General features: G+C 42.8%; 1 long non-coding RNA gene across 3 annotated transcripts in view; it reads right to left on the bottom strand.

Annotated features, from left to right (window-relative positions):
* Positions 1-8,309: 8,309 nt before the first annotated feature.
* The window catches only part of LOC139079325 (uncharacterized), a 71,394-nt gene continuing 55,279 nt past the window's right edge, over positions 8,310-24,424 (bottom strand). For 2 of the 3 annotated variants that reach the window (XR_011532863.1, XR_011532861.1), the window contains exons 2-3: positions 12,938-13,158; positions 8,310-9,282 (exon numbers count right to left, since the gene is read on the bottom strand). This is a non-coding gene — a long non-coding RNA (uncharacterized lncRNA). Of the gene's footprint in view, positions 9,283-12,937; positions 13,159-14,008; positions 14,269-24,424 lie in introns of those variants that run through there. The other variant, XR_011532862.1, reaches the window with a different exon arrangement.

Below are 24,424 nucleotides of genomic sequence, written 5' to 3'. Positions count from 1 at the left end.
CCAGAGACAACCATGGGATGCTGAAGGATTATAGCTGGAACAGAATTCAGTTCTCCCAGTTCCAGTGCTGCATTCTTCCTAAAGGCGCTTTTCAAAGTTTGTGCTGTGGTTTGATTTGTGTGGCTTTTTTAGCTAAAGAACACTTAGGACTAAAATAATAATAGAAGTAGGAGCAGGTGGGCCCCTTGGGGTCTGCCACCCAGGCTATGATTTCTAGTAACTTTGAGGGCTCCCAGGGTCACAGGTAGACACCGCTGTGGTTCCCGTTTTCCTAAACTCCCTGTTGCCTGACCTTGGGGAAGTCTAATAATTCAGTGCTTCTGGCTTCATTTGTAAACAGTGGCAAAAATCTTTTCCCTGCTAAACTGCTGTCTGTATACTTTTGAAAGCAGTGGCATGAGAAGAGGGTTCCTGACATCAACTCGGCACCCTCTCTGTGATGAGGTCTGTCATGTGGACCATATGACCTGGACACAGCCCAGGGGAGCTCTGACAGTATCAGGGCCTATGTGCCCATCACCCCACATCTCCGTACCATCAAAGCTGGCAGGATGATCCACTGAGTTAGTAGAAGTGTGTAAGGTCACTGGCAACACTACATGTGGTCCTAACACAGATGTATTGGTAATTAACCCTAAACTATTTTAAGATCCATCCCATCCCAGGATGTTAAGGCAGCCTGACCCATGAGTGTATGACCCAAAGTGATGACCTATAGCATCCTATTTCTGGATCTGCTGGAAACTGACCCACACTCTCTGGCCACCTGTTTTCAGCCATTCTCCTGCCTGGCTGCAGACAGCTGAACTGAGTCTCTTCATCTTAACCCTCTGCACACTCTAACACATGGGTTCTCAAACGGTACTTACCTACAAATTAGCTGGGCTGCTTCTTGAAATGCCTGTCCCCAGGCTGTGCACCCAGGGGTCGTGATTCAGTGACTTTGGCTCAAGTCCTGGGAATCTGCACTTTAATAGACAGCATGAGTGTGGATCACTGGTCCTCCACTTTGCGCTGCACTGCTGACCAACACACAGACAAGCGTCCTGACTGGGCCAGCAGGTACCTCCATGGCCACTCTTCCAGGCTCACCACAGCCTTCAATGCTCTAACTGCCTGGTCCTTTCAGGCACCACCTCCTGGACCTGTCCCCTCAGAGACCCCATGCCTCAGTGGTGCTACATCAGAATGGGTGTGGGCTCAGCCTCCAGAGAATTCCTAAACCACTGCTGTCTCCCAGGCCTGTGCCTCTTTGCTTAAAATCAGGCTAATTTTCTTCCCAAACCTCAAAACACAAAGGATTCATTCTCCCCCCTTCTTGGGCAATAAAACATATTTGCCTCGAGGAACCTAGACGTATATAAAACACCTAGGCCCATTTACGAAAATTTCTTGAGGGCAGCTTCTTCCTCAGGCCTATAAACACAAATGGAATAAGCCATTTGTCTGCGGGGCCCTTTCGGTTGCTGCTAGTGGAAAACTCAATCAACAATAAAGAGATTTCTTGGCCCACGTCACTGGAAGGTCCAGAGCCAGGTCAGGCCTCACGCCTGGCTTGATTCAGCTTTTTTCCCATCTAATGTTTTTGCTTGGTTTTCACTCTCTGTGCTTTGCCTTCCATAGCGTAAGCAGCACCCAGCTCCACATCCACATACCACAAAAGGAGAGATGTGCCATCCATAGCATTCCAAGCAAAATAATCCTGAGATTCATCCTGATAAGACCACTCCCGTCATGTGCCTGCCCCTGAACGGATATGCTGATTGACTTAGTCTCACCCTAAAGCTGGGGGTGCATCAGAGTCAAACAACATAGGCTGTACGGGGTGGGGTAGCCCCTGGGTCCAATCAGGAAGGGGGATGGAGGAATGGGATGCAGGGCAGTCTTACAACAATGGCCGAAACAGCTACTGCTGGCTCAAAATTCACCCAGGGCATTCACAGGCCCCTCTCTGACTAAAAGCAGCAGAAAGTAGGTACAAAATAAGTCTTTGGTGGTTAGTCTGCTACACTTGATACAGGTGAAGGCACCGTGAGGAGTCATGGAAAGGGCAGCGCTTCCATCCCATGAGGAAAGAGTCGATCTGATGCACATTTCTCTCCTCTAGGAACCCTCTCCTCCAAGTTGAATCTTGATGTTTTCCCCAGATAAAAATTGCTTCACATCAATTGCTCTTATTCCTTAAGTAACTTTGTATCAATTAAAAAATCTGACGGATACCTACTCTTAAAGTCATGGTGCCCATTTTCCTTGTGAGCATAAAAATATGCTCAAGTGGAAGAACGAACAGAAGTAAAACATTTTAATCATAAAACAGTAGTGTGTATATCTAGATTCTTTTCTGTGAAGAAATTGGTACCACATTGTTTTGTAGAAAAAGAAAACCTGTTTTATAATTTTGAGGGGGTATTAGGGACCCAGAAACAAAAAGGATCCAATCCTTTTAAGAGAAACCAGCTGATAAAATGAAACAAATGCTTGTCAGCGAGGAGAGGCCAGAGTGAGGTAAGGCTCAAAGCCAAGCTGGAAGGGGAAAAATATGATCAATTAGGGCTCCCAGAGATTCTAAGCAGAAAATAAGCCCACCCGGGCCCATGAAAGACCTCCAAGAAGAGGAAAGATAAAACAGGTGACACCTGGTGTGGGTTCCCCTAAATCCATTCCACCCTAAATGCTGCCCATGAGGATCATAGCCACCCTGCCTGCATTGCCAGGGACTGACTCTGGAAAGGATGGAAAATGAGCCAGGGCCGACAAAGAAGCTTTCCTCACTTCCCTGTCCATTCCTCTTTCCCTGGGTGTTATCTTGTAAGGACATGGTGCCTAGAACTTGGCAGTCAGCTGGCCTGAGGGCCAAACCACCCACAGAGGAGAGGAGAATAGGAGAGTCTCAGAGAAGCAAAGCCAGGGCATGCGTGCCACCTGAAGCCTGCCCCGACTCTGTGCCTCCTGCTACTTGAGGTCGTAACGTGCCCTAGCTGAAGCCAGCTGGAGTGAGGGCTTTGAATTACTTGCTGCAGAAAGCTTTCTTACGGACACAGTGAGTTTTTGGTAACATGAGTTCTAACAGTTAAGTTCTAGCAGATAAATTTGACAATCCATTTTAATTATCGGTATAGGATGCTCTGCACTGCAAATTACAGACTACATGACTAACAGGCTTTAAGCAATAAGGATATTCCTTTATCTTGCCTAACAAGAAATAGAGCGGCAGGCACTTCAGGCTGTCTACCTAGTTAGACTCCAAATCTGCCATCCTCAGATGACAATGTCAAAAAGCAGGTAAGGAGACGCAAAAATTATTCTTGCATCTCTCTGCTTTTTCAACAAATTGTTCCTAGAAGCCCCTCGGCATGCCTTCCTCTAAGTCTCATTGGCCAGAACTGGCTGGGTCACATGGCCATCTTCCCTTCAAGCAAGTACCCGGCCTTTCCAGCATCACCTGGAGCTGGCTCTGCCAGGCAGGAGGGTGTGGGAGGGAAATGACTGCTGCGTGGGAGACTCCATCCACTTAACCAAATCCCCCGGGCCCGATTTCTTCTGACCCACGTTATGCCACATTCTCTGAGGAAAGAACTTCATACTCTTCTAGCAGAAAACGTCTAATAATATATCAGTTTAGTTCTAAATATTATATATTTAATGAATAGCTGGATATTAATTCTAAGAGACACCTGTGAGTTTTTCACCGTGTGATATGTCAACAGCAGGGAGCAGGGCAAGAAGAAATTCTCACTTTGCTGGTAAATCATTACGAAGCTCTCTTACTGGGCACGAGGTTAGCAGAGGCAGTATGTGCCCTCCCATAGAGGAACCATCCATGTTCAAAGTCCTTGGCTTGTTCAATGGGTCATCAGACAGCAATCTGATCCTTAAAGTCCTTGAAACTACACCCACATTTTATTGTCTTCACAGTTTTTTATGTTGTTCTTTTTTTCCTTCCCCAGTACCTAAGGTGCATTCTCAAAAATAAAAAGCAATTATTTCTGGGTTTGTTCTATGAATAGATCTTCCCAGGGATATCTGGGATCTCATCCAGGACATTTCCTACCAATATTTTTTTTTTCATAGAAATGGTAAAGAGGGAAAGGAAAGTAACATTAATTATCTATTACATGCCAGATGCTCTCTGTGGTACTTGTCCTTTTTTGCTTCCTTTCAAGGAGCAGTGAAGGCAGTCTAGCAGACAGGATACCCGCTGGCTGTGTGTCCACACACAAGTCCCTTCATCTCTCCAACACTCCCTTCTCCCTAAAATAGGGACAATAATAGCATCTACCTCATAGCACTGTTAGGAGGACTAAAGAAGATAAGCCAAGCACAGTGCTTAGGAGGTAGTAAGTGCTCCAAGAATGACTGACCCCCCCACCATGAGGTCGGTATCATTACCTCCAGCGGTGAACTGTACCCAGTAGCTTACAAGAGCTGATTTTCAGAAATTTTGCAAGCTGGCTGTTAAATGCTTGTTAGCTTGATGGAAATATTTAGACCATGGAAATCAGCAAGTGCTACAAAGCAGAGCGTTTTTTTCTTTTTGGAAAGCCAGTTGTAAAACATTTACCAGCACACCACTGATTAGCTCCTTTTGATAGATGAGATTCAGAAAGGTTAAGTAACTTGTTCAAGGTTACACAGCAAGAAAAGGGCAGAAATGAGATGTGAAATCAGCTCTTTACAATTTCAATCCTGAGCTCTTTCTACTCATTTTCAAGTATAAATGTAGAATACTGTGCCATTTTCACAGCCATTTAGTCTTTCATTTAGCAAGTATTTATAGAGCACCTGAATATGTGCGAGCACTGTTCTAGGCACTATAGGGTCTACATACACAAAAAAGTCACTACGCCCCAAGTCTGCCCTCAAGGAGTGCCATCATCATGTTAAAACTAAACCTTCAGGTCATTTGAATTCAATCCACCTGTCAGTCGCCACACTAGGTAAGTGCCACCACTGAGGACTCTCTGTTCTCAAGACTTGGACAAAATTGTGAGGTTGGTGACTGTCTTGGAGTCCACCCCACCTTACCCCACTGCAACCCAGGAATCTCCTTTCTCCCTCTAGATATGTACCTGTCAGAGCATAAGCAGATCATGAAGAAATGTGCTTGAGCTGGCCCTGACGGCCTAGTGGTTAAAGTTCAGCACTCTCTCTGCTTCAGCGGCCGGGGTTCATTTCTCAGTTGCAGAACCATGCCACCCATCTGTCAGTTGCCATGCTGTGGCAGTGGCTCATATAGAAGGATTTAAAACAAGGATATACAACCAAGTACTAGGGTTTTGGGAAGGGAAAAAAAATAAAGAGGAAGACTGGCAACAGATGTTAGCTCAGGGCAAATATTTCCTTACAAAAAAAAAAGAAATGTACTTGTAACACATTACAATATGACCCTCTCCTTGGATTATTTGCATTTTTAGAGAATAATCTTGATGAGATAAAAGCTCATAAAATGACATAACCTGGCTGAGAAATTACCCATCTGTGGGCCACTGCCAACCATGTGGGTTATTTCTCCCTCCTTCCTATTTCTCCACCCAAATGTAGCACAATTTTTGATATTGCCCAAAGTTGAGTCATTCTAATGCCACCTTTCTATTTTTTTATACTCTATCACCTGTTTCTTTTAATAAAGACTGTTTCTTTAAATCAGCTCATTTTTTTCTTAAACATTTATTTTAAAAGAAAATGTCATGTCACTACCTTAAACAGAAAACTATAATGACTCGCCAAAGATAATGCTAGTCATAAAATGAATAGGCAACTGTTAAAATAGAAGAACATTCATATGTTGAACTCCACCAGCAGTACATGTATTCCACTCCAGAAACACGCCTCAAACGCTGGGCTTTTCTCTCCTCCCAGGAGGGGAGTGAGCATTCAAAGTACTCTGACTAGAAATGTTTAGTCTAACGGTGATTGCCCCAAGTTGATCTTTTCTCCATTTGCAAGACAGAATCATAAGAAAGATTTTTGAGTTCTTTTCAATTAACCAAAAATGCTTTCTTAGTCCTATTTCTCGCTATTCTGGCCTCTTTTTAAGATAAAGTCATTATGTCCTGCATCTTTCTCTTGAGTAGAGCTCAGCTCCTTCATGTACACTCAATCCCCAGCCCTCCTCACGAAGCCCCACCCTTGGTTGTTCAGTTTTGGGGTTTCCTTCCATCTTGACCCCCCCACACACACATACATTGTCAACATTACAACTCTCTTTACTTATAAGTAACATGATTATTCTACAGCAAACTGTGAACACAACAGCAACCAAAAGTAAATCCTAAATTTTTTGGTCTGGATGACAATGCTACTGAGCTGTCTTAAGTATGTCGTGGTAATGTCTTGGCTGTGGCTACCTCAGGCTCACCTTCTCCTCAGCCCCATGGGCAACAGATCTCAAAGACCCAGGTTTGAACTAACAGGTGTTATGAGTTTGCCTACACCTAGGACGATTAGTATACCCTATTCATGCAGCTGTGGGCTGCCTGTGTAATATTTCTAGGCTACCTACATATCTTGAATGCTACTCATTTCACAAATGAAAAACAGGATTTTTTATGTGATCCAGAGGGAATCCCAATTTTGACTAAAGATGGATGTTTTGTCCACCCCGGGAAGCAGGAATGGAAAAGCAATTTAATAAGATGTAGAAAAAATAAAGAGGTGTGATGTTTCCTGACTTGGAATGTTACAGAGCAAAGTAATACCTTTTAGTCTCACAGGAAGTAAAGCCATCTTGGTCAGAGGACAAGCAGTGATATTCGCAATTTTGCAGAGAAATCTCTGCTGGAAGCTCTGTCACAATGTAAAGCAGCCACATACTCTGCCTATTTATAAGCTAAATGTGCTGATGACTCTGCTTTTTGCACCTTGCACTTCCCTGAAGACATAAATATTTACATCTGTGAAGACATTTACAAAGTACTTTCACATATTTCTTCTTTTTGAAACCTCAAATCAAGCCAGACGAGACTCAGACATTGGGAAGTCAAACAAGGTCATACCAACAGAGCTGGGAAAAGAACTCAGGTGTCATTTGCTCCATACCCTGTCACCTTGCCACGCAGGCCCAAGGAATACAGTTGCGAAAGAAATTCATGTTTCCCCAAATTGCATCTTTCCTCTTGGGTTCCCCCTCTAAGAACAGCACCCATACCCGATCACCAAAGCCAGATATCTTGGCATCTTCCTAGACATCGCCCACTCTCTCATCATCACATCCTTCTTAATATTTCCCAAATCTGTCCCCTCCCCTTTACCCACTGCTGCTGGCCTCATCATCTCTCACCTGGACCCGTGTAATAGTACTTTAGTCTCTTTGCCTGTAGTTTGGGGACCCCTCCCAACACAATTATCTCCTACCCAGCTGCTCCAATGAGCTTTCAGTATGCAGCTCTGAACAGCGCCTTCTTGAATAGAGACTGGAGTCCAATCTCTCTCTCTCCCTCTCTCTCTCTCTCTCACACACAGCTAACTGTACGTTGCACCCTTACTAAGTTGTGTTCAGTTTTCTGAATACATCAGATAATTTTACAACTCTGTTTATTCTCCCTGGAAGGGCATTCCCTCCTACTCTAACCCGCACTGCTTATACATCAAGACCCAGCTTGAGGGTTACATCCCCTAGGAAGCTTTGCCTGATCCTCCGATAGAACTGACACTCCCTCTCTTGTAGCCACATTGTGCCTGGATATACCTCTGCTTTAGGCCCTGTGATGCTTTATCTTGCTCACTTATTCATTTGCTGTCTCTTGCAAAGCTTGAGTTCCTAGAGGGTAGAGAAATGTCTTAATTATCTTTGTATATCCAGTGCCTAGCATAAGATAAATACATCATGCATGGTAAATAAAGGAATTAATGAATTTCTATAGCAATTAAAGTGATAGTCTGTGGGCCATCACAAATCATGTAGGTTATTCCCTCTTTCTTCCTACTTCTCCACTCAAATCTACTGGCGATTACTCACCAATAATTTTCAAACCAGATCTCTTTTCTATTAGATGAGATTGAAGAACTCCAGGGGGTACTCATAAATTTGTCCAGCAAATTTGCCCAATAAATGGGTAACACTCTTTTTCAAGGAAAAAAATAGCCATGAATGACCAATCCCTTGGCTCTTTACACTCTACCTTCACCCAGCCACTGCCAACCCTAAGGATTTTCTTGGCCTACTGCTCAAGGGTGGCTTGTTCACTCAATCATGTGCTTTCTCAATTTGTTCTTTCTTACTTAGGTCAGGGTTTCTCTTTCCCTAGTAAATTACTAGATGAAGAGAACAGCATGCACACACTGTCTACAAGGAGCAACAGGGACAAGGATTTGGCCAAAATTGAGGTTTTATTTTAGGAAGCCATGGGAAAGAAGGCTGGGTAGGTAAGGCCAGATGTGAACAATAATATATTAGGACTGCAAGAGAGCTTAGAAATCAGCTCTCCCAGAGTTTCCCGGAGTAGGGTCTACATATCATCATGATGAAATGTAGTTTGATTTTATATAGTATATACATGCAAAAATTTTCTTAATTATGTGCTTGCGTGTATTAGGAAAAAAGTCATTATCATATCAGTCCCATGATTTCACATATATTATAGCCAGGACTGCTTTTTTAAAAAAGACTTAAGTAAACAAATGAGTCAATTTAGAGGAAAAAAATTGTTAAGGAAGTAATAATATAAGTGAAAGTCAACATGGCAAATACTATGAAGATGACACCCCAATGACTGAAGCTGGAGAAATGCTGAGCTCGAGTATCACCTCTTCGTGTCTCAGGCCAGGGAATCACGGCCCAAAGAAGCGCAGTAACACACCCCAGGTCAGGCACGCAGAGGGCATGGAACGGGAACAAAGAGATCAGCTGGGCAACAATTCAGACACTGACTATTCTCTACAATTTCAACTTACTGAATAAAAAAATGCTTTTGTTGTTATTAAATGAAAACATTAAAAAATAATTTTAACTCCAGGAACCAGCTGAGTGCAGAGAGAAGAGGTGGAAAAGAAAGAGGAACAAACCCTGCCTCCATCACCACGGCATGTCCCCAAAGCAGCCCTTCCGCACTGCGCCTTCTTCAGACAGTGGAAAACTCCAACACTGGGAACTCTCTCGAGAAGACATTCTGAAACGATCAGTCATTCCCTGCTATCCCTGCCGCTCTGCTTCATCACACTTGAAGTTTTGCCGGCTGGGATTTTTGCTGTCTTGGCAAACATGATGATGGTGTCAAACCTAATGTTTCCTAAATTTTTGCAGAACTGCTGAGAAGACTTCCGTGGGGGCCTATTGTCAATTATCTGGAAAAAGAGAAGTTTGCAGACATTAGAAACAAGAACTGTGTGGGGTTAGGCTCTGGGTTTTAATGAGAAGGATTCAAATTAGAATGCTGGCTATTTCCTATAGCTTGCTAAAAATAACCTGGGAGCCTGCTTCCTTCCCTCGCACTGCGTTTTCAGTGCCTGCTCATGCTGAAGATGCAGGACGGCTGGAAAATGCTCCTTGGGATCCAGCACCAGTGCTGTTTGTTCAGATAAATGTAACTTAGCTTTGACCAGCTCTCTCACGCACCAGTGGGCATGCTACCTTCAGGCTCCTGTCAGATTTACACTTGAGGAAGCCTGAAGGTGATGGAGGGGGTGCACACCAAGCCCTGTTGGTTTCACCTCTTAAATCTCTCTTCCCATCAATGCCACCAACCTAGCCCAAGTTACATCATTTCTGGCCTGGGCCACTACAAGAACCTCCTGCCTGCTCGTCCCACCTTGAATCTGCCCTTTCCACCCAATCCCACACAACCACACTGAAGCCAGAACAATCTTTTCCAACACAAAATCTGAACATATCCCCCACCACTACCATCCTTACCAACACCACCAATTAAAACTGTTCAATGGCTTCTCGTTGTTTGTATGATAAAGACTAGAATCCTTGACAAGATCTACAAGCAAGGTCCTCCCTGATCTGTGCCCTAGAACCTCTCCAGCCTCATTCTCTCTCCCCTTCTCTCTCATCCTGCTCTCCCTCCTCCAACCCACTGTCCTTACTCCAGGGCCTTCTGCCCCCAGGCCCCCACAGGGCCCCAGCTCCTGCTCTGCTCTTCCTTCTTTACGTACTAACTCTTACTCATCATTCAAATCTCAACCCAGTCATTACCTTTTCAGGAAAGCTTTTCCTGACCCCTCAGACTAGGTCAAATCTGCTCATCTTACCTCTCATAGCCCAATAGACCTCTCCTTAACAGCCTTATCGCTGCTCCATTTGCACATTTATTTAATGATTAGTTGATTCCCAGCATTACTCCTCCAGACAGTAGGAGGCAGCAACCAGAAGGCAGGAACCACATCTGTTTGCTCATCATTGTATCCTTGATATCCAATGCCGTGCGTGGCACATATGGGACACTCAATATCTGATGAAGGATATAAATATCAATCCCCTTGGGGACTCAAACCTCTCTTTGTTTGCAAAGGCTCTTCCCAAGAGAAAAGAAAGTGTTACTGCATCTAACTACTGCATGTTCTTTACTTCAACCTGCCCCACGAACTCCCTGGTTTCCCATCCCTTATCATACTCACCTTAGTCCTTTTGAAAGGAAACGTTCTGTACACAACAGATTGGGGGATTTTCCCCTGAATTTCCCTGCAATATTGGGAATATATTAGTATTCTGCTTTTCAGCACAACTGGTCTGACTTCTGCCTGGATCTTCTGAAGGAAGGGTTTCTAAATAAACTCCATGTTGCCTCTGGAAATTTCTCGATTCAAATGCAAGACCTCATATATCATTTTCCTCATTAAGTTAAAAATACACATTTTTTAACATCTCCATGCAGACGAAGTCTTAGGTGCTCATTTGTATTGTGCAGGAGATTTAGGAAAAGAAGGGCAGAAAGGGAGAATTAATGGTGCCAAGGGAGGCAACTCAAAGGTTTCTACATGAAGCTTTAAGGAATCTCTCTCGATGGGGGGTGGGAGTAAGGTAGGGGAGACACAAGGATGAGACAAGTGGCAGGACCTTCAAGGCAAAGGAAGGCTAAAAAAAAGCTGATGTAAAAGGCGAGCTTTCTTTCTTCACCCACTCTGCCCACATCCCTCTCTCCCTGACCTGCAGTGGGCCAGTCATGTGGTTTGGAGGGAGCTGGGCCTGGGGGCCAGGGTAACAACAGTGCCCCCAACAGAGCCCCCACTGGCACCTTGCTCGCTTCCTTTCCTGGAGGAACAGCATTCAGCATCTGGCACTTTGAAAATCCAGCCCAGGCTGTGATGACGGAGTTATTATTGGCACATTCTTGAATTTTATAGGGTGTTTCTAAACAGCGATTGCTGTGAGGATACGCAGAAGTCCAAGAGAAGTCTGTAAACACTGGGAAATTAATCTGCGTGCTCTGTGACGGCTGGGCCAGCTTCCACATGCCAAAAGTTCAGGGCAGGGTCAGACCAAGGCTGCAGATGGTCGCCGGCATAGAGCTACTATTTTGGGGGCACAGGTCATGGGAAAGGCTTACAGTTCAAAGCTGGCTTTTATGCCTGTTTCATAACTTTTCCTTCAGCCTCATGTATCACAACCATCAACAGTCCCGTCAGATTTGAGGAAATCATTGGATATCTTTGTTGAAAGACCCCTATGCGGTGCTGCCCTACAAGCCCACAAGATAAATGAGTTCACCTTGCAGAAGAGGGGGCAGGCAGGCTCCAATGACTCTGGCCTCTCAGACAAGGGGGAAGAAAAAGGAAAACATTGAAATATTTTGTTGTGTTCTATTTAACTATATATTTTTCAATTTCTGATTAGGGCTGAGTTTTAGGAATTCTGCGTCCCTTTCAAAAACTACAGCAACAAAGAGTACGGAAGACTACATGTCGACGTACTTTGTTAGAAAACGTAAGCAGATTTCCAAAGGACAAAGAGCTGAGATTCGAGAAGGTTCATTTGGGAAAATTTTCCCAGTAGGTGAATGACAGGGAAAGCTCAGGGTCACACTGGCCAAGGGGAGGTCCCTGTAGCTCTACGTTTCTCATTCACGTTCTATCCACGGGACGGGAGAAGAAACTGGTCAAGGGCAGAGTGTGACCTAAGGGTTTGGGGGGAAGAGCAGAAAGCAATCACAGGTGAAGTTCTAGTGCTGGGAATTGGTTTCCAAACTTTAATGTGCAACCAAACCACCTGGGAGCATTTTTAAAATGCAGATTGTGGCCCAGGCATCTGCATTTTCAATGAGCATCTCGTGTGACTCTAAAGCAGCCTGAGGAAAAACTGTGCTAGGATAGCTAAAATCACAATGGGGGAAAAAAACAAAAGGATAATGGTAGCCAGAATCCATTATCATTGTTAAAAGCCCAAGGATAAAGGATAAATATTAGGTAAATTATAAATCCAAGAAAAATTCCATTCAAACATCAGATAAAACCAAGGTTAGCTTAGCATAACTGAAAATAGCTGCAGATTAGCTACCAAATTTTGGTTGTTAAGTGAGTGAAAACCCAACTCAAATTGGCTTAAGCAAGAAATCAAGAATCCGTTGGTCCATGCAAATGGAAGGTACAGTGGTAGACTCATTACCTGATGCTATGACTTCTCTGACTAACCCCAGGACTTCTCTCCCAGGAAATGCCCTCAGCCCAGTGGGAGATCTACCTTCTTTGTGACCCCAGCAAATTGGATGTCAGACACTAGTAGTACAATCTGTTAATCCTCAGTGATTTTTACCTAGAGCCTCACTAAGAATGAACCCAACCTTTCAAAATGTGGGTTGGAAAACAGGCTGACCTCAATAGTGAGCCAGCTAGGATTTATCAAAGACCTACTATGTCCAGAACACCATGCCAGGAGGAGGGAGATAAAGAGATTCATAAGGGGAGGGCCTTGCCCTGAAGGAGCTCAACAAGTTAGGAAAAGAAGTCATGTAATTATAAAGATGGCTGACACGTAGAGAAAAGAGGAGGGCAGTATCACCTGCTTTCTTCAAAAGGCATCATTCCTCTTCTGCAGTTTTGAGGGGAACGCTGCTGTTAACAGAGCCAGGCCTTCTTGCATCCCAGGTTCCTGGAGTTCTTCTCCACATAGTGTTGGACTTAACCCTGCCATGCCTAGACCAATGTCATTATATCTTCCATAGGTAGAAATGAAGGAGGCTGGAAATGTGCTTGGTTTATCCAGTGACTCAGGAAATCAGCCTGTCAACAGAAACTAAGGAGTAAAGATTTGATTCCCAGATTAGGAATTAGACACTGCCTCCCCAGGGCTCATTCCAGTAAGGTAAACAGACTGGCTGCATTATTTGTCAATCTACCATGGTTTCAGGCAATATCGCCAATGCCCAATTTTATGTTTCATTAAGATTTCAATTAATCTCTTCCTCATTTGGTCTGGGAGACGAATTGATCTGCCTTTGAATAAATACCACACAATCTTTTACTTTCAACAGGCAAATAAGTTTATATATTTGATTTATTTCCCTTGTCATACTATAGTCCGGAAACAGCATCTATTCTTTCCATTTCTCTATCAACTTTACCAGAAGTGGCAGTTCAAGGGTTTTCCTCTCCATCCCTCAGAAGAGAATTTTTCTCTATCTGAACCTTATCTTTCTAAACAGTTTTACGCCTCTCCAAGGAACACACCCCAAAAATCGACCACATGTGAGCATTCAGACTTTTTAAACTGTACTGATGGAGTAAAATGTCCCAGGAGACACCCAAGTTCTCTCTGAGGCGTCCAAGGCTTCACATCTAACAGGAACAAAAGGTTTTGCTTTTTCTTTAAGCCTAATAAGATCTGATGTCTTTCAAGTGACTAGGAAAATAGTAAGATGCCAAAAGAAACTTTAGTAATTTTTTGTCTACAAAATGAATGGGGGAATTCATGTTTTTCCACAGCCTACTTCTCTCTGAATAAAAATAACATTATCTAAGAGGAGAAAATAGGTTATTCATGACCCATAGTTGAATCATTTAGATGTTTTTTGATGTAAGTAATAGACAAGTCAACTCTAAATGTCTTAAAGAATAAAGGGATTTCATCTACCATACAGCAAGAGGTTCTGAGGCAGGTCGGTTTTCAGCTGCTCAACAATGTCATCAAGAACCAGGTTCTCTTCTCAGAAAGTTGACTCTTATCTCAAGCTTCATACATTATGATAGAAAGATGGTTTCAGCAACCTCAAGCATCATTTATTCACATATAAACACCCAAAGGCTGGAAGACAGAACATTCCACCTCTATTTTCCTTTTCAGAAACAGTTTTCTTTTCCAGAAGCCCTGCAGAAAAGCTTTCCTCACATGTCATGGGCTAGAATTGTATTACACACCCATTTCTAAACCAATCACTGGCAAGAAATTGGTATTATCAAGAATCAATGCCCTAAGGCAGTCACATGACCAATAACTCTACAAAACTAGATTTACATTGGCAAGAAGGCATGGCTTTTGTGGGAGCAATCAATAGTTTCTGTGACCAAGATCAACCAAAGAACAAAGAGGTGGGGATGGGAATGACGATTGACCCAAGCAGCCTGGAGGGAGTCATACAACTCTCAACTTGTAGTTGGCCCTGGCGTTCAACCACTGGAGGCCTTCCTTTGGCATCTGAACTGAGTATACTGTCTCTTAAAGGTCTTTGTTAAAATACACATATATTAATTGGGAGGAAGAAAGACCGATAGATAACCCATGTCTATTGGCATGTGGGCAAGGATTTATTGATCAGATTAACTATCAGTCAGATTGGAAACAACATTAATAATTGTGTTAGACTTATCACATGCCTACCATGTGTTGGAATTATATAAAATGCTCTACGTGATTTATAGATTATAGAGATGAAAACTTAGGCCAAGAGAAACCAAGTAACTGCCAACATTCACACAAATGGTTTAGGGCAGAGTCAGGACTTGAAATCAAGGCAGTCTGACTCTAAGGTCCATACTCTCGATATAGGTAGTTAATCCTTGAATTAATTGGAGGAAGCCATGAATTTAGAAATGTATGGACCACAGGACTAGCTCAAATCACCTTTGTCAGTTCTACTCACTCTGAGATATATATATTGTGCATCTAATAGGCACAGTTGTCCATGCTATCTGTGATGGGGGAAAGGAGAGGAACCAAATATGAATAAAGTATCATCACTGCCCTCATTGAACTTGGAATCACCTAAAGAGAACACAGACAAGCACACCAAGAATAATCATAATTCTAGTTTTACGATAGCAGAATGAGTACACACGACAGTCACTCCCTGCTCTAAAATAGCCAATTATAGAAGAATATTTTTAGATAAACATGTGGTCACATACAAAAACAAGATGGGGAGGTCTCACAGACTGGAAGCTATAAGGAATCTCTGCAAGACCAAAAGCCAGCAGATTAAATACAACAAGGAAATGGCATCCCAGGATCTGTGCAGTAGCTCGTAGCCTACTATGACTGATAAAACAGCAGAAGTGATACCAGGTGTGCTCCACATCCAGAAGTGGTAGAACCCAGGGGCCCAAGGTGAACTGACAGGGGAATGAGAGTCCCAGGAGGTACCCAGAGGACTAGGTAACATTCAAGCTCAGAAGACAAGGCACTGAGGTACCCTACTGGACAGTACATTCTGCCCATCACTCACTCTCCCTGGAAGCAGAGCAGTGTAAAATCCCCAAAGCTGCTTGTCTCCTTTTCCCAGGTGGAATGTGTCAGCAGAGACAGCAGGCAATCTGGCAGGGAATATCAACTGCAAACATGTACTTAGAATAAAGAGCCGCCAACATTTGGAGAATGCCAGCACCTCAAAAGAAAGGTAATAAGCTACACTATAAAAACATATACCTGAAGAAATAGAGTTAACAGAACAGTCAGAAAATAATGTACTCTGAGATGTGAGAGAGGATTGCAGCCTTGAATCTGAAACAGATGGTTGTAAAACAAGAACAGGAAAGGAACTAATTACATATCTTGGGCATCAATATAACTGTTGACATTTTTTAAAACCCTCAGTAGATGGGCTGATTAGCAGGATGGACACAACAGTAAGGTGATCAAGGAGTTAAAGATTGGATTCTGAACTGTCTTCCTTAATAGTGGCTAAACGGCTATAGAAGTTCCAGACTTCATATCCACCTTCCATAACCAGGAGAGAAAATTGTGTATCCCAGAATTCCCAGCAAAAGTCGCAAGCTACCAGTAGACTGGATCACCTGTGAGTCAATCCCTGTGGCTAAAGGAATAGCACACATTGACTGCTTGCAGCCTAGGTTTCTTGAACCAATCACTTCAGCAAGGGGAAATGGGATTATCTGGATTGCCTGTACTACGTAGCACCCATCCCTAAAGTGACAGGTTATGTGAATTCCACCTAAACAGCATAGTTGCTACTTATTGTGGAGGATATAAAATCAATGTTGGAGAGACAATCACAGGTTCTTAATAGCGGTTTCTTGGAGTAGGATAGTGGGGGAAATTTACAAAAGGGAACCAGTTTACAAAAATTCTCACTGAAACTGATGAAACCCTGCTGATATTGCATGGAGGAGAAAGCAGCCCTCTGAAGAACTTTCTCAGTGAAGTCTATAGAGGAAAGGGTAGGTACAAATTAGCTCTTGAAAAGTTGGATTCTGGATGGGTTTTACATTTTTTAATAGTTTTTGCTTATTTGTATTTCTTATTTTTTGTATAATCCACTTGTGTGGCTTTTAATTCTTTTTAAAGGCCACTTTTTAAAAAAGGGGGAAGGGGTGCTTTACTCACAAGTACATAGAAAGCCAGCCCAGAGGACATCACCAAGATATGGGTTTTCCCACATCAGTATTATGTAAAGGAAAACGGATTAAAAAAATTAATATTGGAGTCATTCTTAACTTTAGAAGAGAATTCATCACAGGATGGATGCTCCTAATGCATTTAAAATATGTTGCAATTAATAAGTGTGCCTACATATTTTTAGGAACATTTCTACTGCACGTACCTCATGCCAATTCCACTGGACACCCTGTCTCACAGACGCTAAAGCCTGTGGGCGTGGCCGAATCTATTTACACCAGACTGTACTAAACACAAGCGACCAATGATCATGTGAAGAGAACTTTCAGCAGCCCTCAAAAAGATAAAGCCTTTATACTGTATGCTAAGCCCCTGGTTGTTCCTTCAAGAAAATTATTTTTTAAAAGCTAGCATTACTCATTTGAAAGAAGTCCTCCCTTGCTGTAAACATTCTTTTACAAAACCCAACAAGAGGTGGACGGGACCAGCAGCAGGTGTCACTCTATTTCCCCACTGTCCTCCTTCATGTTCCCAGCCCTGCTAGGCACTAAACGTATCTGATTCAAACTTTAACAATGAGATGAATAAATTTTATAATCACCGTATTATAGAGGAGGAAGTTGCAGCTTTGAGAGATTAAGCAATTTGCTAAGGCCTCAAGACTTCTAAGTAGAGCCAAGATTCAAACCTAGTTCTTCCTTATTCCAGAACCCATACCCTCTCCACTTCACAAATACTGCCTTGCTGGCAGATGACCAGAGTATTCATTTATTCCTTCATTCAATAAATAATTATTGATCACCTACTATGTGCCTGGCCCCATGGCAGGCAGTGTAGAGAGTCACATCCCTTGGCCCTCATGGATTATGATGACTGAGTGGGATGACAGAGAGACAGTAGACAAATCAACAAACTAATAAATATATAAATATAAGTGACAATAAGTACAATGAGGGAAAAGAACAGGATGTGAAATATAGAGATGCAGCGAGTTTACCTAAATCAAACTAACCCTTCACAGCTATGAGGTATCAGGAAGATAATCTCTTCCTAGCAGCCACCACTAGTCACAGGTAGATGAACCCTTAAGTCTCCTACCAGGTGGTGATTTATAATAAAAGCCAGGTCAGACCAATTTCTGCTACACATACCGAGAAAGAAAACTGTCCCTGAACTGAGACATAACTTTGTGGTCTGACATGATTAGCTGCTCCTTTGGACAGGTAATCACCATTCCTGATAAATCCCATAAGCTGTTTTCTGATAGACTTCAATGAGCCCAAGAGTCTTTTCTAGAAAACTACTGTGTTGGAACTTCTGTTTGCCCCTCCAGCTCCACCACACACCTTTCCGCACCCTCCTGAGCCCCAGAAGCTAGCCTGTATGGACTGCATTCCTGAGCTCCCTGGCCTTCCAGCTTGGGTTGGGTTTGACCAGAGACAAGCACCAGCAGGGGACTGGAGGGCAAATGGCAGGAGGAAAGTGAGGTTGGGGGTGTACACGCCCTGGTTCTCTCCCTGCAGAGATGCCATGGGGTTGGCTATACCCCTCTACTGAAGGCCTGTGCTCCTGGCAGACAGACCTTCTGTGCAGCTCCCCACCCTTGCCCCTTCAGGACCAGGAGTAATAATGGCTCCCACTGTTGCTAGCTCTGAGGACCACACTACCCCTTGTTAGTATTCCCAAACTCTGCATACACCATAACAAACAGTCTCTATTCAAATGTCTTCATATTACCCATTTTGAAGCCATTTGCTTTCTACCAAGACCTTGTCAACTTAAAAAGCAAATTTGCCTGTTATTTTATCTCAAAATGAGTTTGTTCAAGAAGAGCCAAAAGAATTGCAATTTGGGACGTGCAAGCTATGGCAAACCATAGGGAAATCCAGAAAAGAACAGAGAGGAGCTGCTTTTATAAAGAAAAAGAGAGAGTAGGGAGAGGTTGTTTTAAACAGAAGTCCATTGGGGAAAAGTAGCAGTTCCAGGGGGTAAAAGCTACTCATTGGCTGAGCTGCGATGTTTCCCATTGACTGGGCTGTTGCCAGGTGGGGAGAGAAATCTTCCATCAGTAGTAAAGTAGTTTTACTTCCTGTGGAAGATGCTAGGATACCTCTCTTTCTGGTTGGTGTAATTAACGATGTATGATAGGGCTTGAGAGCTCCCCCTGCAAACCTTTCCAACTCCAATTTAGTTAAGTTTCTTTTATCAGTTAAGGTTTATTAATTTCCACAATCTTGACTAACATACCCACTGTCAACCTCGGGAACTGTTTAGCAACCTATGAGCAGTCTTCCAGAGTATCTAATGATCTTTATCTACACATTCTTAAAAAAAGCAAAATATGGTCTAATAATGATTATCTAAACAACTTTTTTTCCTACAAAATATGTATCGAGTAAGAAATATTTAAGTTAGTGTGCTCAGAAGCCTCTTCCCTGGTGGCAAGTTTGAAAAATATCTTTGATATATGCTTGCAATTAATTTGCCTGAGAAGTTACGTTAATAATATAATCACAAAAAAAGTCATACATCTCATTCCATAGGCTCAATGAAGTCCCAGCTTTCTGTCCTTCAGGGTACTGGGAAGGCAGCTTTCATGAAAAGTTCACTCAAAGCAAATGTAATATTCTAGCAGCAGATTCAGCTGCCAAGTCAAAGCAAGGTCATAAAAATTCCCCAGTCAGCATCTGAGCACAAGGCAAGTCTGGAATCAAAATCCTAGAGAGAGGACATTGGCCCTGCTACATCCTTATATTCTGTTTATATAAAGGTGGAAGTGTCCAAACAATATTTCTAACAAATCCACACATCTGAGGACCACTCATTTCATTAGTGACTAAATTCTATCCAACATCCACTATATTAATCAAAGCCTCTAGCGCAGATCAGAGACAAGGAATGCTGAAGTCCCTCTACTACCAGCTATCTCTAGAGTGTAGACTTTATTTCGAACTTTCAAATGCTAACTAACCATCCCTCTGGTGTATAATTTCTCATTAGAGTACTTCAAATTTAACGGCCACTGAAGTATGGATAAAAACCAACTAATAACAGGTTTTACAGTGTCCCTGCAGAAGTGTTTTAAAGTAAATTACAAACAATATAACAAATAAATACCCTTGGGCAGAATACGGCCATTCCATGAGGCTGACTTGGGTCACTTATTCATCTGTATTTGGAGAATGTTATTAATATCTTGTTACACTATTTCTATAAGACAAAACTGCATATAAAACATTAACACAAAGTCATCAGGAAAATGATAAAATGCCATTGTAATATAGAAACCATATTATATTTGTAAGTCCCTAATAACCCATTGTCTTATATAAACTACATTTAATTTCTAAGAAAGCATTCATAGTTTATTGAATAACCCTACTGCCATCTCAATAGCATGCTAGTCCTGCAAAATTTACCACTTCCTGTTGCTCCAGATAACAGTTTAAATCGTTTTCATAGCCCAGTCCACACCCTTGGAAGTGCTCAGTGTGAAACTCTTAGTTATACTGTGACATCTGCCCTTCACTGGTACCATCCATCTTCAGAACTTCCTCCCACAGAAGAAACCACTCTTGCCTCCTTATTCAAGTAGGGGGAAGCGGGGGGATACATCCTATCAATCATAGTTCATTCATTATTAAGCAGCTAATGCAAGCATAACTCTCAGGCTGACCTGGGAAGACTGAAAAGGCAAAATGTAAGGTGATTAAAGGAAGGCTGTCCCCCTGAAGATTATTAGCAATTATCCAGTTTGTAAAGCAGAGAAACATCTATTTTTATGAGGCTTATTGGTGGCTAATAGCTTGAAAATGTTTGACGGAATACAATTTCTCAGGCATTCAACCAGCTCCCAGAAGCTTTCCTTTTCTCACATGGTCCCAAGCCACTACATTGTTTCCAAAGGACTGTCCATAGTATTTTACCATCAAGGAATTTCATTGTATTGATTGCAATAGAAGGGCAATTAGATGCTAAGATGAAAAACACACCCTTCACTAAAATGATGTGTATTATAATAAGATTCATGTATAATGTAGTCATGTGAAAGATAATCCAAAGAATGAGCTATTATATTAAAATCTCTGCTTTGTAATAAATATTAAAATAAAATTTTATGACAGACATTCTACCTACAAGTTAGGAATCCATTAACTGATTAGAACCAAAACAGCTAGAAAGGGCTTAAAAAGAAGGATGAGATGGGGCTGGCCCCGTGGCCGAGCGGTTAAGTTTGTGCGCTCCGCTGCAGGCGGCCCAGTGTTTCGTCAGTTCGAATCCTAGGCGCGGACATGGCACTGCTCATCAAACCACGCAGAGGCAGCGTCCCACATGCCACAACTAGAAGGACCCACAGCTAAGAACATGCCACTATGTACCGGGGGGCTTTGGGGAGAAAAAGGAAAAAAAAAATAAAATCTTTAAAAAAAAAAGAAGGATGAGATACCTGAGGTGATTTGTCCAAGTAGGCAGAAAGAAAAGGAAGAAAAACACAATAAGGAGGTCCTGGGAGGAAGCTGCAGAAGACAGTCTACTAAGTGGACATCAGGATGCTAACAGAGTTGGACATGAACTTGATAAGAATCCCTAGAAAGATGCTCAAGAGATCTTAAGGTTGGCTGAATAGAACTATAGCAGTTTGCTGCTTGTTTTTTTTAAACGGCTGCAAGTTATCTGATACTCCTCCTACCAAAAGTGAAGGCTCTGCCTCCTCCCCTTGAGTGTGGGAGGGCTTGTGACTGCTTCAACCAACATGGTTTGGAAACAGCCATTTAGCTACCACCTGGTTTTGTTGGTGTGTTTGCTCTGGGGGAAACGAGCTGCCATGTAAGAAGTCTGACCATTCTAAGACCACCCTGCAGAAGAGGCCATGTGTAGACACTCTTGTCATCCCACAGGAAGCGTCAGCTGCCAGGCATGTGTGAGCCATCTTGGACATCCAGCCCAGTCGAACCTTCGGATGACTGCAGCACCAGGACACATCTGACTGCAATTACATGAGAGACACCAAGTGAGAGCTACCCGGCTGAGCCCTTCCAAATTTCTGGCCCTGGGATAACTTGTCTTATAGCAATGGTAACCAGAACAAGGACTGAGTCATTGACCTACAGGGGATCTAGGTGCGAACGTTACAAACTACAATATTCTGTGAACTGCATTAGGCAAGCTTAAAAAAATAAGTGACCTTGTTGGCTGGTCCTACTAACTGTCCCAACAGCTACTGAGCTTTCTTTTCTTTCCAGATCTAGAAAAGTGCCCCTCTCCTCCAGACATCAAATAAAACTGATGTAAACTACCCCCCTAACTCTGGAATCTGTTTTCTCACATTTTATTTAACCAGAAGTCCCACCGAGTAGTAAAATATTTTCTCAAAACATACAGATTTGAGATGTAAAGAGCAAATTTGTATTTAAAAAGTATTTTGTTGTTTTTTAAGCCCAAGCTGAAACAAATCTCCTTAGCTGCTCCTGAACTAAACCTTTTTCACTAATAAGAGTTTTATTCTTAAAGGTTTCACTAGTTCTGAATCAAGTTCTGCTGTGACTCATGTGGTGTGTGGGCAGCAGCTAGAGACTTTCTAGAAGGGTAAGTTACTCCTGGGAAAACATCCCATAGGATTTTGAAAAATAAGTTGTAACAGTTATAAAACACCCCTGGCAGAATCTGCAGGAAGCTCTAGAATTAACTGCACTGAGGATTAGCAGCAGGTACATGGTTAGAAATGGAATAAACTGGAAAATAATCTTCTATAGAGTGGGTCAGAATAAAGGTGTTATGCTCACCAAAAAACATCTAACAGTTGGCCTAACAGGAAGACGGGTGCTATAGACTTATGAGGGGTTGAACGGAAACCTGAAGTATAGACAGACTCTAGTTCAGCCTCTAGACAAGCTCTCTCTCTCTCTCTCTCTCACTCAAACAGACACACACACACACGCACGCACGCACACACACAAACACACATACTCCCTAGGAAAATTATCTTAGAGCCATTAAATCAGACTAGTACTACTCGCTGTAGTTCATCATGGCAGACTTCTGCACTGATTTTGCCTCCCACACTGCATTAAAAGGACTCAACACGAATCAAGCTGACCGAATCTTTGATCTGCTCAGAGCAGAAACTCAGCAAAACTACAACACAGAAAAATTATGTTTGTTGCCTTCTTACTTTTTCTTTCTGTGCCTTACATCCCCTGAAGTACCCTGCCCCACTACCCATCCCACTTAACCATCCCCTCTCTGATCAAGCAGATGTGACCTATTTAGTTAAGGGTCCTTTTTAAGGAACAATTTCCATAATGGGACTTTTTCTGACCTCCCTCCCCCACCCACCACAGGTTGACCCTCCAGTTTCCCATCCTCTGAGTGCTAAAATCCCTCTGCTGAATCTTCACTGCCTTTGGGGAAAAAAAGCCACACTCCCTATCTTAGTATTTAAGATCCAACCTATCTTTACAACTATATTTCTCACTATTCCTTCTCCAGACAAAGGCAAATATCCATTGTGTCTTCTTCTTCTGTTGTTGTTCACCATGTACTTTCCCAAACCATATCTTTGTCTGTGCCTTGCCCCCAACCCAGACTGCCCTCCTCCCACTGCAAACATAATCAAGTCCATCTTTCTTTTAAGGCTCAGGTCAAATCTGACCATGAAGCGTTCTCTTCTCCCCCAAACCTAGTGATCATGCCTCCTCTGCATTCTATATCACTCATTTGGCCATTAGCCAGCTCAGTGGTTAGGACTCGGGGTTCTTACTGCCTGGCCTGGGTTTGCTTCCAGTCAGGGAACTGCACCACCCATCTGTCGGTCGTCATATTGTGGCAGCTGCCTATGGCTGTAATGCTGAAAGCTATACCACTGGTATTTCAAATACCAGCAGGGTTAGCCATGATAGACAGGTTTTAAGGGAGCTTTCAGACTAAAACAGAGTAAGAAGAAGGACCTGGCCACCCACCTCCAAAAAAGGTGGCCATGAAAACCCTACGAACAGCAGAGGAGCATTCCCTAATAAGTGTGGAAGGTGAGAGGATGGCTCAAAAAGACCCAGCAGGGTTCCGCTCTGCTGTACCCAGGGGGTTACTAGGAGTCAGAATTGACAAGTGGCACTAACAACATTTGGCCCTTAGCACATACTATGTTGCAATGTTATTCATTTGTTTTATATTTTTCTTTCTCAACGTGGGGCAGTGACAGGATCATGCATCTGTGGCATCTCTGATGCACCATGCTCCACACTTAACCTGTATTAGACAACAATAATGCTACAGTCAAGAGACAATCTACATCAAAAACTCCTGACTTGTTACTCGTTCCAGGGAGGTAACACATTTAAGTGTTGTTGCTGTTGGTGGTGGTGTTGATTTCAACAATGCAGTCACTCTCAGGAATAAGTCTAAGGACATATTTTTTAGCTCCTTGGCGGCCAAATGGAGAAGATATACTGAGGCAGCTCAGCTGACCCTTTAGACCAGAACAGCTCTTCTTGAACCGTTATGGTCCCATCACAGCCTGTATGTCCTTGTAATGAGGACAGAAACCTGTGTACTTTCTCAAATTCCTTGACCACCTCCTTCTTTTTCTCTCGATTGGCATCCCACCTCTGCCAAGTCACCTCTCCACTTACGGACTTAAAAACATCCCATTAAAGCACATGGAATCTGGCCAGTCTTGATGGCTGTTGAGAGACCAGCTGA

This window comes from Equus przewalskii, chromosome 25 (assembly GCF_037783145.1).
Source record: "Equus przewalskii isolate Varuska chromosome 25, EquPr2, whole genome shotgun sequence".
Classification (NCBI taxonomy): Eukaryota; Metazoa; Chordata; class Mammalia; order Perissodactyla; family Equidae; genus Equus; species Equus przewalskii.
This window is presented reverse-complemented; position numbering and strand designations above follow the sequence as displayed.